Below are 10785 nucleotides of genomic sequence, written 5' to 3'. Positions count from 1 at the left end.
CAGGGAGTTAAAGGACAAGGTAAATGAAGGCATGGAAGCAGAGCAGCAAAAACAACAGAGACTCAAAAAGTCTGAGGAAACTCTAAAGGAGATCTGTGACAACAAGAAGAGAAATAACATCCACATCATAGGGGTTCCTGAATAAGTAGAGAAAGAACAAGGGATAGAGACTTTGTTCAATCAAATCATAACTGAAAACTTCCCCAAATTGATGCAGGAAAAAGTCACACAAGTTCAAAAACACAGAGAATTTTATTAAAGTGAAAGTCAAAGATATCTACACCAAGACACATCATAATTAAAATACCAACGCTAAGAGATAAAGAGAAAATAATAAAAGCTGCTAGAAAAAAAGGGCTATCACCTACAAAGAAGCACCCATAAGGATGACATTTAACTTCTCAACAGAAACACTTGAGGCCAGAAGGTAATGGCAAGAAATATTCAAAGTAATGCAAAACAAGAACCTATAACCAAGACTTCTTTATCCAGCAAGGCTATCATTTAAAATTGATGAAGAAATAAAAAGCTCATACAAAAAAAACATTAAGGAATGTATTACAAGCAAACTAATGCTGCAAGAAATGTTAAGGGGCCTGCTGTAAACAGATCAAAGGGGGAAAAGAATATAGCAAAAGAGGAATACAGCTTTAAAGAATAAAATGGCAATAAACAACTACATATCAATAATAACCTTAAATGTGAATGAATTAAATGATCCAATCAACAAACATAGGGTAGCTGCATAGATAAGAAAACAGGACCCATACATATGCTGTTTATAAGAGACACACCTTAAAACAAAAGATGCATAGACTGAAGGTAAATGAATGGAGAAAATATTTCATGCAAATGCAAATGCAAATAAAAAAAGCTGTGGTAGCAATACTTATATCAGACAAAATAGACTTTATTTTTTAATGCTTTTTTTATAGTTTTTTTTAATTTTAATGAGATGACATCAATAAATCAGGGTATATACGTTCAAAGAAAACATCTCCAAATTATCTTGTCATTCAATTATTTTGCATACCCATCACCCAAAGTCAGATTGTCCTCTGCCAACTTCTATCTGTTTTTGTGCCCCTACTCTTCTCCCTCCCTCTCCTTCTTCACCCCGTAACCACCACACTCTTGTCCATGTCTCTTAGTCTCATTTTTATGTCCCACCTATGTATGGAATCATGCAGTTCTTAGTTTTTTCTGATTTACTTATTTCACTCCGTATAATGTTATCAAGGTTTATCCATGTTGTAAATGTTTCGCTGAGATTATTTCTTATGGCTGAGTAGTATTCCATAGTGTATATGTACCTCATCTTCTTTATCCAGTAATCTATTGAAGGGTTTTTTGGTTGTTTCCATGTCTTGGCCACTGTGAACAATGCTGCAATGAACATGGGGCTACATGTGTCTTTATGTATCAATGTCTCTGAGTTTTGGGGGTTTATACACAGTAAAGGGATTGCTGGGTCATGTGGTAGTTCATTTTCAGTTTTTTGAGGAACCACCATACTTTCTTCCATAATGGTTGTATTACTTTACATTCACACCAACAGTGTATGAGGGTTCCTTTTTCTCCACAACCTTACCAACACTTGCTATTACCTGTCTTGTTGATAATAGCTAATCTAACAGGTGTGAGGGGGTATCTCATTGTAGTTCTGACCTGCATTTCTCTAATAACTAATGAAGATGAGCATCTTTTCATATATCTGTTGGCCATTTGCATTTCTTCCTGGGAGAATTGTCTGTTCATGTCCTCTTCCCATTTTTTATTGGATTGTTTGTTTGTAGTTGAGTTTTATGAGTTTTTTGTATATTTTGGATATTAGGCCCTTATCTGAGCTGTTGTTTGAAAATATCATGTCCCATTTAGTTGGCTGTCTGTTTATTTTGTTGGCAGTTTCTCTTGCTGAGCAAAAACTTCTTAGTCTGATGTAGTCTGATTCATTTATCTTTGCCTTCACTTCTCTTGCCTTTGGAGTCAAATTCATAAAGTACTCTTTAAAACCAAGAACCATGAGTTTAGTACCTATGTTTTCTTCTATGTACTTTATTGTTTCAGGTCTTATATTTAGGTCCTTGATCCATTTTGAATTAATTTTAATACAAGGGGCCAAGCTGTAGTCGAGTTTCATTCTTTTGCATGTGGCTTTTCAGTTTTCCCAGTCCCATTTGTTGAAGAGGCTTTCTTTTCTCCACTCTGTCTTGTTAGCCCCTTTATAGAAAATCATTTGACCATATACATGTGGTTTTATATCTGAGCTTTCTATTCTGTTCCATTGGTCTGAGTGTCTATTTTTCTGCCAATACCATGCTGTTTTGATTATTGTGGCTCTGTAATATCATTTGAAGTCAGGTATTGTAATGCTTCTAGCTCCGTTCTTATTCCTTCGCATTGCTTTGGCTATTTGGGGTTTTTTATTGTTCCATATAAATCTAATGATTTTTTGTTCCATTTATGTAAAAAATGTCATTGGAATTTTTATGGGAATTGCATTGAATTTGTATATTGCTTTGGGTAATATGGTCATTTTGATTATATTTATTCTTCCTATCCAAGAACAAGGAATATTTTTCCATTTCATTGTATCTTTTTTGATCTCTTTTAACAATGATTTGTAGTTTTCATTATATAGGTCCTTTACATTCTTTGTTATGTTTATTCCTAGGTATTTTATTTTTTTGTTGCAACCATGAAGGGGATTATTTTTTTGAGTTCGTTTTCTGATGTTTCAGCATATAGGAAGGCAATGGACTTTTGTATACTAATTTTGTATCTTGCGACCTTACTGTATTGGTTTATTGTTTCTAGTAATCTTTTTGTGGGGTCTTTGATGTATAGAATCATATCATCTGCAAAAAGTAAAACCTTTACTTCTTCTTTTCCAATATGAATGTCTCTTATTTCTTTCTCTTGTCTGATTGCTCGGGCTAGAACTTTTAACACCATGTTAAATCAGAGTGGAGAGAGTGGACAACCCTCTCCTTTTCCTGATTTAAGGGGGAAAGTCTTCAGTTTTATGCCATTTAATATGATGTTGGCTGATTTATCATAAATGGCGTTTATCATTTTGAGATATTTTCCTTCTATACCCATTTTGTTGAGTGTCTTAAACATAAAGTTGTGTTGTATTTTATCAAATGCCTTTTCTGCATCTATTGATAAGATCATGTGTTTTTTGTTCTTTGTTTTGTTGATATGGTGTATTATGTTAACTGTTTTACATATATTGAATCATCCTTGAGATTCTGGGATGAATCCCACTTGATCATGATGTATTATTTTTTTAATATGTTGTTGTATTCGATTTGCTAGTATTTTGTTTAGTATTTTAGCATCTGTATTCATTAGAGATATTGGTCTGTAGTTTTCTTTTTTTGTGCCATCCTTGCCAGGTTTAGGTATGAGGGTTATGTTGGCCTCATAAAATATGTTTGGAAGTATTGCTTCAATTTTTTGGAAGACTTTGAGTAGAATAGGAACCAAGTCTTCTTTGAATGTTTGATAGAGTTCACTAGTATAGGTTTCTGGCCCTGGACTTTTATTTTTGGGGAGGTTTTTAATAGATTTTTTCTATTTCCTCCCTGCTTATTGGTCTGCTTAGGCTTTCTGCTTCTTCATGACTCAATCTATGAAGATTCTATTGTTCTAGCAATTTATCCATTTCTTCTAGATCGTTGAATTTCATGGCATATAGTTTTTCAAAATATTTTACAATAATTCTTTGTATATTTATGTTATCTGTGGTGAATTTTCCTCTTTCATTATTGATTTTGTTTATATGAGTCCTTTCTCTTTTTTCCTTGGTGAGTCTTGCCAAGGATTTGTTAAATTTGTTGATGTTTTCTAAGAACCAGCTTTTGTTTTATTAATTTTTTCTATAGTTTTTCTGTTCTCTATTTCATTTATTTCTGGTCTGATTTTTATTATTTCCTTTTTTTCTGCTGGTTTTGGGTTGTCTTTGTTCTTCTTTTTCTAGTTCCTTAAGATGTAAAGTTAAGTGGTTTATTTGGGTTCTCTCTTGTTTGTTTATATAGGCCTGTAGTGATATGAACTTTCCTCTTATTACTGCTTTTGCTGCATCCCAGAGATTCTGATATTTCATATTGTTATTTTCATTTGTCTGTATGTATCTTTTGATCTCTGCACTTATTTCTTCTTTGACTCATTTATTTTTTAAAAGTATGTTGTTTAGTTTTTAAATTTTTGTGGGTTTTTTACCTTTTTTCAGTTGAATTCTAGTTTCAAGTTTTTGTGATCAGAAAATATGCTTGGTATAATTTCAGTTTTTCTGAATTTGTTGATGTTATTTTTGTGGCCCAACATATTGTCAATTCTTGAGAATGTTGCATGTACATTAGAGAAAAGTGTATACTCTGTCACTTTGGGATGAAATGTCCTGTAGATGTCTATCATATCCAGGTGCTCTAGTGTTTCATTTAAGGCCAATATGTCTTTATTGTTTTTCTGTTTGGATGAATGATCTAGAGCCGTTAGCGGTGTATTGAGGTCTCCAGGTATAATTGTATTTTTGTCACTTTTTATTTTTAGGTCAGTCAGTAGCTGTCTTATATATTTTGGTGCTCCTTGGTGTGGTACATATATATTAAGAAGTGTTATGTCTTCTTGATTCAGTGTCTCCTTAATCATTATGAAATGATCATTTTTGTCTCTGATTTCCTTTGCTGTCTTGTAGTCAGCATTGTTAGATATGAGTATTGCTACACCTGCTTTTTATTGGATGTTATTTGCTTGGAGTATTGTTTTCCAGCCTTTCACTTTGAATTTGTTTTTATCCTTGTTGCTTGGATGTGTTTCTTGCAGGCAGCATACAGTTGGATTTTTTTTTTAATCCATTCTGCTATTCTGTGTCTTTTTATTGGTGAGTTCATTCTATTTACATTTAGTGTAATTATTGACTCTTGAGTGTTTTCTATTGCCATTTTATATAGTTTATATGCTTTCTGTTAGTTTTGTATCTTGTTTGATTCTTGTCTTGTTTTTCTATAATTTGTTTTTGTTTGGTTATAATTTATACTCTTTTTTCTGTTACTTCTTTTTTTAAGTCATTTGCTTCTGCTCTGGTTTTTTCAGGGGTGGTTACCATTAAGTAATGAAAAGGGTTCCTACCATATTCATTGTAATATACTATCTTATGATCTTATGAGTGCTTCTTCACGCCATCCTCTTTTGCTACTGTTGGTCTTCATCCTCTCCCCTTTATTGTTTTTGTTGTCACAGTTTAAATTTGGTTTTATTGTGTTCTTGGTGGAGATTTTACTTGTGGTTTTGTTTTGTTGTTTGTATTCAGTTAAAAAAAACCCTTTAGTATTTCCTGAAGTGGAGGTTTCTTGATGATAAATTCCCTCATCTTTTCTGTATCTGTGAATGTTTTTATTTATACTTCATATTTGAAGGACAGCTTTAATGGGTATAATATTCTTGGCTGGAAGTTCCTCTCTTTCAGAACTTTAAATATTGGGGTCCACTCTCTTCTAGTTTGTAGTATTTCTGCTGAGAAATCTGTTGATAATCTAATGGGCCTTCCTTTATATGTTGTGTTCTTCTTTTCCCTGTCTGCCTGGAGAATTTTTTCTTTGTCATTATTTGTGCCAATTTTATTATTATGTGCCTTAGAGTAGGTTTTTTGGAGTTAAAACAACTCCGTGTTCTATTTGCTTCTTGAATTCGAGGCTTTAGTTCTTTCCACATGCTTGGGAAGTTCTTGTCTATTATTTGTTTGAATATGTTCTCCATTCTATTTTCTCTCTCTTCTCCTTCTGATATACCTATTATTCTTATTTTACTCTTTTTGGAGCCAGACAATTCCTGTAGGGTGTTCTCAGTTTTTTAAATTTGTGAGTCTCTCTCTTTTTCTTTCTGTTGTGCCTCAAGTTACCTGTCTTCTACGTCACTACTTCTCTCTTCTATCTTGCCTGTTCTATTAGTGATGCTTGTTACCTTGTTTTTCAGTTCATGAATTGAGTTTTTCACCTCTGTTTGATTTGTTTTCATAGTTTCAATTTCCTTGGTAATATATTCTTTCTGTTCATTGAGTTGTTTTTTGAGCTCTCTAAATGGCCTTTCTGTGTTTTCTTGTATATATCTGAGTCTTGTTAGAATTTCTATTTTAAATTCTCTGTCATTTTTCTCCAAGGTTTCCAATCTATTAAAATTTTTTTCTATAGATGTTTTCTCATATATTTGTACTACATTTCTGTCTTTTGTATCCATGATATTTGATTTCCTTTTCCTTAATGGCATAAAGGGTGGTTTTTTAAATAACACTAATGAGAGATAATAAAAAATAAAAAGTAAAAAAACCCAGATATTAAAAAAATAATTAAAAAAATATTATTTCTTTTTTTTTTGAGACAATACCGTGAATTATATTGTGGTAAATGGAAAAATACCTAGAACAGAAAGCCTGAGTTTGGGAGAAGTGACAAAGGGGCAGAAAAACAAGGTAAGGACCCACAAAATACAAAAAAGGAAAAATTTGGGTCAAGAATAAAATAATTTGCTTGTAAATGATGGTCAAATGAGAAATATAGTGATAAAGATAAGAAGAAAACAAGAAAAAAAATACTATTGTATTCAGTGGAATAAAAAGTACATAGAATGGAGAGCCAGGTTTAGGGGGAATTCTAATCAGTTAAAAAGTGAAGTAAAAAGCACACAAAATGCCACAAAGAAAAAATTTGAATCCAAAATAAAATAATTGTTTGTGAGTGAGGATCAAATGACAGGAAAGTGAAAGAGAAAGGAAGAAACTAAGAAAGAGGGAGAAAAATGAAAAAGAAAAAAAGAAGAAAAAAAAAGGAGAGAGTTAAGGTTTTCAGAGTGTTACCCACATAGTTAGAAAGAAAAAAATGGGAAATGTAATACCTTGAGTAATGTAGTTCAAGATGAAGAGAAAAGAATAAGATGAGCAGAGGATAAAAGGACCAAGGTGGAAGAAAAAAAATAAAAATAAGAAAATGAAAGAAACAAATAAGTGAAAATGTTATAAAGGCTCTGGATTATTCTTGATTTTGAGAGGTTATCTTCTTCCTTTTTCTTTCTTCTCCCTCTTCCTGGTCGGTGGCACTGTACCCCAGGCTCTGCTCCTGTGGCACACTTAGGTAGAGATTTGCAGTTGATATTTCTCTAAGGTGATGTCATATATTAGGCTTCAGTCTCATTGGTATTTGGGGCTTGTTAGCATTTGCAGGCTCCAACAATGGTAGAGTTTGTTTTCCTGGAGCCTCTCTTTAAGTCTCTCCTTCCTGAATTAGCAGCCTGGTGATCCAGCTATGAGGTTGCCCCTGCCACTGCCTAGAGATTTAGAGGCCCTAATAGCTGGCAAATCCCCACTCTATTTCCACTCAGCGCAGGACTCTGGGTAAGGCTCTGTCAGTCAGAGCTGCTAGCATAATCAGGCAGGGCTGGGAGCCAATTGCTCTCCAGGTGTCTTTCTATGATCCTCCAGGCATGTCTAATATGTCTCAGCACTCTGCAGGACCACTCTCCCCAGGCTTTTTTCACTTTGTAACCTGTATTGGTTGGCAGGAAGATGCCCTAGTTGCTGCCTGCAGTGCAAGAGGTCTTGAAAGCTGACAAATCCCTCCTTTTAGTGCACAGCCCTGAGTATGAAAGCTCTGCTGATCAGAGCCACCAGCTTAAGCAGGTAGGGAGGCCTGTTGACTACTGTTCAGGCTCCTTTCTAAGGTTCCTCGAATCTCTATGAGATGACATCAGAGTAATGGCGGGGTAGGAAGCGATACCGATAAATCTCCCCCAAAACTCAACAAGATCTTCAACCAGAAACAGAGAAACTTATACTTGGAGGCTCAAGATGCTTCGCAATACACCCAAAGGTATGGTTGAGTGAAAAATTGGCTAAATATATAACCAAACCCTGAAGGAAATAAGGAGTAAGAAATGCTCCACCTTCCTCACTAACCTAAACAGGGCAGCTTTCTCTGGTAACTGTGAATATAGAAACTGAGGCGGGCAAAGGGGGTGAATAGATCCAGGCCGCGGCACAAACGGCCGAACCAGGCTGTGGCACGGAGATCCAAGCCGAGGAAAATCTGATCCTGTGGCAACCCGGGCAATACAAGCTAAAACTCGTGCCAAACCCAAACAAAGAAAGACAAGCGGAGCGGCCATTTTACCCGGTCTCCTGGTTGGCATGCTCGCAGTTAGTGGGCGAGAGATTTCTTCCTAGGCCCCGGGAGTGGGTCCCTGTGTTGCCCCACGGAGAGGCAGGGTCAGAGGCCTTTCTGTGGGCCGAGGGCAGAGTCTCTGGGCAGCTCCAGCGCCCTGGGAAAGCCACGCACGGGAGGGAGTGAGAACTAATTCCAACGGTGGAGATTTTCCGTGCTGGAGGGCGTTTCACTCAGAGGGAAACGCGGCCGGCTTCATATCCTGGTTTGCGTGCGCAGATAGTGAATGAGAGATTCCTCCGAGTGCCTCGGCAGTACGCGCCCGTGTTATCGCAGAGAGGGGCAGAGTCAGGGGCCTTTGTGTGGGTCAAAGTGGAATCTCGGGCCGCCCTAGCGCCTTGCTAAGGTTCCTCGAGTATATCTAGTTAAATTTGCTTTAGCATTCCATTGGATTGCTCTCTGCAGGCTTCTTCCTTGTTAAAAAAACTACAGCCTAGCCTGTCCAACCTCTGCAGTGTTCTCTGAGGTCTGTTCTGTAAGAATATGTTTTTCACCCTGTATTGGCTGGTAGGAAGTTGCCCCAGCCACTATGTGCAGAGCAAGAGGCCCTAAAAAATATCACATCTCTTCTCTTAGATCGCTGACCTGAGAAAGAAGACCTTGTCAGCCAGAGTCGCTGCCAGTGTAAGCCAGTTGGGCAGTGAGCAGACTGTGGGTTAAGCTAGTTTCAGCGGTTGGATCTGCGGATCTGCTCCAGAGATTGTCTGCAAGCTGCCTGTGCACCCCTCCCCCTAGCACTTCAGTATTCTGTATTTTTTCTTCCCTGGGAATGTGCTTTGTTAGCCTTGGTGGAAGTGTCCCACCCACCTGGAGAGATCTGGGCCTAAGGAAGTTGGCTTTCATGCACTCCCCATGTGCTGTTGTTTGGGGAGCAGGGATTACATGGAGACTCTGGTCACAGCCCATGCAGAAGGCTACTGCTGACAGTTTCTAACCCTGCCCCTCTGTCCTGAAACTTGGGTGCCCATGCCTAGGGCGCTAGGAGGAACCACTTGCACACTGTCCACGCTTGCCAACCAGGATATTGGGAGTAATGAAGTCCACTGCTTGCCCACCTCTGCCAGGGTCTGCCGCCAGCATTAGCTTACATGTGCTGAGCCACCGCGGGTACACTCTTTTCTTGGCTTGAACGTCTCTGCCACAGCCCAGCTCTTTCCATGCCCCTAGCCCTCACTTTTTCTCAGTTTCAAATGAAAGCAGCCCTTGTTCAGGTCAGTGAGGAAGGCAGAGTGTTTCATTCTCCGTCTTATTTCCTTCAATGTCGATTATATATTTAGCCACCTTTTCGCCCAATCATACCTTTGTTCAGTGTGTGGGATGTACAGAGGTGCTTCTGGGATTGATTTTCTGTCTCTAGTTGTAGAACTTGTTGAAATTTAGGGGAGAAGTATCTGGAGCGCCATTTATCTGACGTCCCTCCTTGTTTTTTTTTAAATCAATTCCCAAGTGGGAGCAAAGTCTCTGATGAAATGGTAAGTAACAAAATCCTTTAGAGAGAATTGCTTTGTCCTTCCAAAGACTTTTGTTGTTGTTGTTAAGGCTACAGAAATTACCTTCTTAAAAATGTGTTTTTGAAAAGATAAATTAGTAACAAATTTCAATGTTTTAAAATTCCATTAAAATGCCAACTGATTTCTTCCAAGCATGGCCTACTTTGTTTCAACCTCCAGAGCAGTATTCATTTTTATTGTTTGCAATGCAAACACACTTACAAAGAATTATAGCACATGGTTATATTTAAAGCATATATTATTTATGTATTGAAGGGTATAGAATTATATTCATTGACACATAATTAAAGTACAGAGACATAATAATAAGTTGGAAGTGTGTGTAATAATAATTCAAGGTAATCATTGTGTTATGATTGTGCTGCAGATTAGAGCAGAATATAATAAAGTCTACATTTAATTAGAGCTCTTTAATTCTAAGGCAGATTGAAAGCAAAGGGTACTTCAAAGAAGTGCCAGCCTCATTTTTGCTACTGAAGCATGTGAAAATGTTTTCTGCAAAAATTCTACTTTGAGCTTAGGAGTAGCCAGTGAAATGAGAGATAAAAAAAATTTTAACCTCTTCAGCACTTTGTTGTATGTGTACAAGATAGAGTCCTTATACTAAGATCACACAAATAATTCTTTATTGGAGTACACAGGTGTCTCCCAATCAAGCCCCATTTGTCTTTGCTACCTTAGCTCATGTTATTGTTCCACAGAGAACCTCTTCTCTGGTCAACAGCCTTGGCATTGGCATCAGAAATACCATGAACACTTCCTGAGAAATTGAGAACATGCATGTCAAGCACCTGGTGTTGCTAAGACTTGATGAAATAAGAGCTTAGGAGCAAAGAAGTTAATCAGCTACATTTTTAGAGATATTCAGGCTCAGATATCTGAATCCTGTATCTAACCACATGTCGTGCTTCCCAGGAGCCCTTGAACTCCAACTTTCTTCAATCTGGCTGATTGAGCTTACCAGCAGCCCCTCAGAATGGTTGCCAGGATCCCCTTGTATGAGAAAATGGCACCCTATTCTGGCCTTCCTAAAACAGTGCGCAGACTGTTTTTGATCT

The sequence above is a fragment of the Saccopteryx bilineata genome, chromosome X (assembly GCF_036850765.1).
Source record: "Saccopteryx bilineata isolate mSacBil1 chromosome X, mSacBil1_pri_phased_curated, whole genome shotgun sequence".
In the NCBI taxonomy this organism is placed as follows: Eukaryota; Metazoa; Chordata; class Mammalia; order Chiroptera; family Emballonuridae; genus Saccopteryx; species Saccopteryx bilineata.
Note: the sequence above shows the minus strand (reverse complement) of the source record.